This window comes from Agelaius tricolor, unplaced genomic scaffold, assembly GCF_023055355.1.
Source record: "Agelaius tricolor isolate 1412-34295 unplaced genomic scaffold, bAgeTri1.0.p SCAF_86, whole genome shotgun sequence".
In the NCBI taxonomy this organism is placed as follows: Eukaryota; Metazoa; Chordata; class Aves; order Passeriformes; family Icteridae; genus Agelaius; species Agelaius tricolor.
Genome location: NW_027269346.1, coordinates 6,301 through 12,500, shown reverse-complemented (window position 1 = coordinate 12,500; position 6,200 = coordinate 6,301). Strand labels below are relative to the sequence as shown.

The following is a 6,200-nucleotide window of genomic DNA, read 5'->3' as shown; positions in this document are numbered from 1 at the left end:
CGATCGGCAAACTCAGCCCCTTGTGCCCCTGCCCTCCCGACCCCCAGGGGAAATGCTCTCCAGCCTCGAGCTGCTGAGAGACAACACCCAGTGGGACAGAAGGGACAGAAGAACAAACGTGTGATTTGACACTAGGGTCCGGAAAAGGTTTCCGTTTAGATTAGCAAATGCCTCCATTGTTCTCGGTTACGTCCTAGGATCGGTTTTAGGCAGTGACTTTCTACCGCTTGTCGGATTTTCTTGTGCAATGGTAAGAAAATAGGCAGGTCTGATACTGGTTTCGCTTTTTTTCTACTTCATGTTCCATGAGCTGCTTTTATCCAAGCAATTGTTTTAAAGTTCTACTGTAGGCGTTTCTGGTTCACTTTTTTTTTTTTTTTCCTCTAAATCGGCAGTAAATATAGCTGAGTAAAATTACCTTGGTTTTCTTCCTTCTTAAATGTTTTTATTGATAATCCTATTTGAATATGCAGAACACGTGGGTATGTCCTGTAATATATCCTAGCTTTTCTTGTTTACAGGGTACTCAGGAAATATTTTTCCCTTAGAGTCCCACTGAAACATTCTCCGTGCAATCTCCGTTAAGGTCTGTGTTTACAAATAAGCCACCATCAGCTGAGATATTTGCCTGTGTACCTTTTCCTGTCATTCAGAGCTTGCGTTCTGTGGTTTTTATGATAAACCTATCAAACTTGCGAAACCGTTTTGTAAGTCTTAACCGTTGAAGGCAGCAAGAAGTGGTTTTAAAGGCTGTTCTTGAGCAGACAAAGGGAAAAAGTGTGAATTTGCTGCTGAACTTGTCCTTTTTCATTTGACTTGCCTTGAATTATTTAGGAAGAGAGAGAACTAGAAAAAAGAGAGAAATAGAATTGGTTCTTGAGCCCTCCTAAAATGCTCCCTGTGATTCCGTGTGGAGCCAAAGTGAAGGGTGATGGAACAGAGCCCCTGTGCTTTAGAAGGAAATCAATTCCAACCTGATCTCCACCCTGAGTCTCCCTAATTTCTGTTTTTAAAATGCAAACTAAGTTTAGGAAGTGTTGGGAGTTAGTATTTTGGGGGAGAAATGGCAGTTGCACAAACCGTTCCATTTCCCAGAGGCTCTGGGAAGGATTCATTTTGTAAGCGCTGTAACTGCCATCGGTTGGTGGTTCGGGGTTGGAATGTGCACTTGCCCTCCTATAAAGCACTCGTTCATTTGCATTTCAGTGCCAGGAGTCTGGAGAAACTGGAGAAGAGCCCAAGAGACATTTTTCATCCTGAGATACAAAAGGTAGGAAGTGACTTTTTTTGGTTTGGTTCTTTTTCTTTATGATTTCCTGGAAATAGAAGTAATTAAGTATAGATCCTACTGGTTTGTTTCTTCCAGTAGCTAATAAGAATAATAATCTAATACTACTTAAACTGTCTCTTTATCCATTGAACTGGCCATTTTAAATCCAAACTTCTAAACACCAATAAAACCATCATCCTTGTAGAATCTTTAATAGGAGGGGGCTAAAGATGCTGTTTTTGTTGACAGGATTTATTGGTTCTTGAAGGGCAAGAGGTGAGTACAAGCCTAACTACTTCTTGCTCACAGACCCGTCCGGTGAATACGGCTTTGTATTTGGATGGGCTTTTGATGACTTCTAAATCAATTGCTCGTTACAGTAAAAAGAAGTCATGTTTTTTTGAACCTGACAGCAAAAATAACCTGAAGCACCAACTTAATAATAATTGATCACCCGTCTAAGTTAATGATTTTATGCTATACTATCAAAGTTTAAAGGTAAATTATTGTGTAGTAGGAGATGGTATAAAATGTATGTTCTAACGTGTAGGATGTATGCAAAGATTAGAGGAAACAAATTTTTATGTCTTCTGTTTGACTGTTCACCAAATAATATTTGGTTTTATTTTCCAGGGATCGGTGAATTTTAAATTTGGAGTCCTCTATGCTAAGGATGGTCAGCTTACAGGTGATGAAATGTTCAGTCATGGTGAGGTTTTCACCTTCTCCTTAATTGTTTTGCTCATCTGAAAAAAAAAAAAAAGGCAAGTTAAAAAAAAAAAAGTTATGTTTATTATTTGTTACCCCGTTCTGTCCGTTTCCTCAGTATTTGCTGGAGCTCTGCTTACCCAAGCTTTGGGTTAAAACAAGCTTTGGGTTCCTTCTGTCCCACTGGGTGTTGCCCAGTTTGGTTGCATCTGGTGAAATTCACCCTGAGCCCTTACAGAACCAGCTCAAACCAGGTGAGAGCCATTCGCAGCTCTCTCAGGATACCCGGAGGAGGATGGGTGACGTTTCTGAGCATCTGGCAAGTGCACTTCTATCAAAACTCGGCCTGTGCAATTTCTGGGGAAAACCCTTCTGTATCCTGAAGGGTTCCTCAAAGTCTGTTGAGGATCCAGTTAGCAGTTGCTCACCTGGATGGTTCCAGCTCCTCAAGCTAACACTTGTACTCTTGCCCTGTAGTTTAGATCTATTGTAGTTTTGTTATTTTGCAAGATTTTACGTCTTTGGACAGTAACGTGCATTTCACTCTTTGGAACCTCTCGGATCGTGCTTTGGTGCAGCACCACCTAATGGGACACTTGGCTGCTGTGCTGAAGGGCTTGGTTACTGGAATTGTAAATCCCGGAGAGTTTGTAAGTCTTCTGTCCCCAGGGAGGTGTCACGCTTTGTTCACCGTTGCTCTGTTTGTCGGGTGCTGCTTCTCGTCGGAGGTATTAACTTCAAACTGCCCTGTTCTTTTTTGAACTTTTTTTCCTGGTTCTCTCCGTAGGGCAGGGAAGGACTCTCGTATCCCGGTCGTCAGACTCAGCGCTGCCCGAGAAGATACAGAGACTGTAAAAATCATAAGAAGCAACTAGGACTGCAGAGGAAACAAACTGGAGAGAACAAAAGGTGACATTGTTCTCCTTAGCCTGGATTAGAAACATCCACTGCGCTTTGATGCCGGTGGCTGCCAGGGGCTCGTTAGGTCTCTTGAGGCAGGTGTAGGTGTTCACTTGTAGGTTCTATTTTTTGGCAAAGGACCACGAGAGAAGTTTATTTATAGATCCAAATAAACATTCATCTTATCTGAACATAACCTGTCATCCCCTTTCTGACATTAAGGACTCCTGTATAAATACTTGGGGGGGTTTTCTTTGTCGTTTCTGAATGGTTCCATTTTGCCGGCTACTTGAACAAATCTGAGGGGGTTTAATTGCATACTGCTTCCTTGAAATTCTGTTGGTCTCTGCTTGGAACCCTTCTTGTACTGCTTAATGAAAGACTTCTGATGGTGTTTTCTTGCCTGTTTGTGGTTAAGGTCGTGCTCTGATGCATTTACAGAAGCCATGGCAGGAGAGAGTCAGCTGCTGGAGAAGAGGAGACAGTACTATCCCTGTGCAGCACGGAACTGTGCCACTGCTGTGTCATCAGCTGTGGCTGCACTGAAAGTAGCCACCTTCACTTGTAGGTAGCTCCTCGGTGCTTTAGGACACGCTGAGGGATTTATTCCTTTTGGGATCCACGATGAGAATTCCCAAGAGAGGTAGTAGTAATAAGGTCTGAGATTGGAAAAAAGCCTGTGTCCTTGGAATGTTGTTGTTGTCGTCCAAAGTTAATTTTTCCTTCTTTCTTAGCCAGTAGTCAGCTTTTTGCTTTATTTTTTGTGGTATCAGTATTTGATTGTTTAAAAAATTGCTTCAAAAGAACTGCAGTGGCTGGCCACCAGGACCTTGTTCAGATTTGCCTATTTGCTTGTAGCTAAAACCTTTCCATATTGTTTATCATTCTATTGAAGAAACTGCTGCCCAGTCAACTAAGAACTGAACATCTATCTGTCTAGGACATGGGGAGAGGATTTAGGTCATGTCTTTGTTTCCAGAAAAAAGTTCCAGTGTAGTTTCTAACTAGAGGAAAAGGGGGGGGGGGGGGGGGGGGTGAAGACTCGGGGCTCTGATGCCCCTGGGGGCACCCCGAGGTGCCCAGGAGAGGGAGCCCCACTGCGGTGCAGGAGCAGGTATGTTATCACGTACTAGAGAGCAAATTATAAATAGAAATATGAAAATTATAAGTATAAAAATATTTTTTAGATCGTTAAAGAAAGCGGTTTTTTTTACTTGTCAATAGGCAGGGTTTTGATGATAAAAATGATAAATACAAAGAATATGAAGGTAGAAATCTAAGTCTAGAAAGATATCATAAATACATACAGATAAAGTTTAAAACTAGAAGAAAAAATCAGTTGCAGCAGTAGATACGATACATAATATAGATAATACTTTAAATACATGTCTAGAATTTTATAGATATTATAGATCATTATTAATAGATTGCATCAAAAGAAACGATAAATATAAATGTGAGTATAATTACACAAAGTATAAAAATATTTCGATACCGTTTAAAAGAAGGTGTTTTCGTGTATTTATTTGGTTAGAGATGGGGTTTTTGTTTGGATTAATAGACGTATTCTAGAAATATAAATCTAACTGTAGAGAGATCCAATCGATAGAGGAGGCTATTTCTAAAACCACAACCGAACGCCGCCGCCTTCGGGGGAATCGCACGAGCTCGGCCGAAGCAAGGCGAGAGCGGCCGACCCTGACGGCCTCGAGCGAACCGAGGCGAGGCTTCCGAGGCTGCCTGAAGCGAAGCGAGCCGAGCTCAGGCGAAGCGAGCCTGCTGCTCTCGTGCGCGCTGCTTAGCGCCAGTGCGCTCCCAGCCTACTGAGCTCCTGCCCGAGCCCGCGCTCCCGGTCGTGTCCGCGCCGTGGCCGGGCCGCCCGCGGGACGCGGCAGCGGGAGAGCCCCGAGCCGGGCGAGCTGAACGGGAGGCGGCGGCGCTTGCCCGCCCGCCGTCGGGGAGCCGAGGCGAGGCGAGCGGAGCCGAGGCGCGCCGAAGGCACAGAGCGGCTGGGAGTTGGGCCGAAGCGAGGCGAGCTCGGCCGAAGAGGCGAATGCAGGCGCCAAGAGCCGAGTTGAGGCGACAGTAGCCGACTGGAGCCGAGCGTCTCCGGAGCGAGCCGAGCTCCGCCGAGCGCCGCAGCATCCCGGGCAGGGCGAGGCGCCGGGCCGGGCTCGGGGTGCAGCCGGGGCTCTGGGAGGCTTCCCCGCCTGTCCCTCTCTCTAGCCCTCCTTCCTTCTCCCCGTCTTCGCCTTCTCTCGCTCCCTTTCCCCCATTCCCTCTCCCCCCGCAAAGCCGGCTCCTTCCTGTCCTGTCCCTAGCCCGCTACTCCCTTCTGTTCCCCCTCTCTCCTTCCTGTGCCCAGCCTCCGTGTACCCTCGTCCCGGGCTTTCCCTTCCCGTGCCGCTTTCCTGCACAGCCCGAGCTCCCTCGCCGCCCTTTGTCGTGCCCTGCTCTCGCTCCTCTCTTCCCGTGCCCCCTTTCCTTCTTTGCCCCGCAGCCGCGGGGCTCGGGCTGCCGGAGAATAAAGCCCCGAGGGCCGGAGCCCGGCGCCCCTGGGCCCTTGCGGGAGTCGCCGCGCGGGGCCGGAGGCTCTCGGCGGATCCCCCCGTGCCGCTCAAGCGGCGCGGCCGACAGCGCCGGAGCTGCGGCTTTGCCGGCATCGCGCTGAGAGCGGCCCCCGCTCCGTGCCGGGCCGTCCCCGCCGTCTGTGCCGCTCCCTCTCTCGCTGCCCCTGGCCCGTGACAGCGAGGCTGGGCAGGAACCTCAAGCCTTCTGGGGGCTGCCCCCCCTTTCTTGTTGCAGCAGAATCCCTTGCTGGGGCTATGCACGTGTGGGAAGGGCTTGGGGGAAGCGCTGCGCTGCTGTCCGGGGCAGTCGGATTCGTTCGGAGCCTTCTTTGGGGGTCAGGGAAAGGCGGGGTGAAGACTCGGGGCTCTGATGCCGTTGGGGGCAGCCCAAGGTGCCCAGGAGAGGGAGCCCCACGGCGGTGCAGGAGCAGGTGGGGGGCGGGCGAGGGGGGGGGGTCACGCTGGGTGCCGTCCCCCAGAGGGACCCAAAGCTGCCACCAAATGCACAGGGAGGGGTGAGTGGGTGTAGGATGCTAAAACCTGGCAAGGCATTCGGTTTTCTAGGTATTGCTAAAGAATAGGAATTGGTCTCTAAACTCAGCTGGGGAGAAACCCTCTCTATGCACTCATTTGTTTACAGGAATGTAGGAAGCTCCGACTGGAGATGCGTAGTAGTTCTGAAGATATTGCCGTGAGGTTTTGATCTAGGAACGGACCGAGCTGTGCCCTGGAACCCTCAGAACAGCTGCAGG

At 48.5% G+C, this 6,200-nt stretch overlaps 1 long non-coding RNA gene across 2 annotated transcripts in view; it reads left to right on the top strand.

Moving 5' to 3' along the window:
• Positions 1-2,015, top strand: part of LOC139585627 (uncharacterized) — a 2,968-nt gene extending 953 nt beyond the window's left edge. Inside the window, exons 1-4 of one of the 2 annotated variants that reach the window (XR_011677195.1) lie at positions 1-586; positions 1,207-1,270; positions 1,520-1,546; positions 1,904-2,015. The exon at positions 1-586 is cut by the window's left edge and continues 953 nt beyond it. This is a non-coding gene — a long non-coding RNA (uncharacterized lncRNA). The remainder of the gene's footprint in view (positions 587-1,206; positions 1,271-1,519; positions 1,547-1,903) is intronic. The other variant, XR_011677194.1, reaches the window with a different exon arrangement.
• Positions 2,016-6,200: the final 4,185 nt, after the last annotated feature.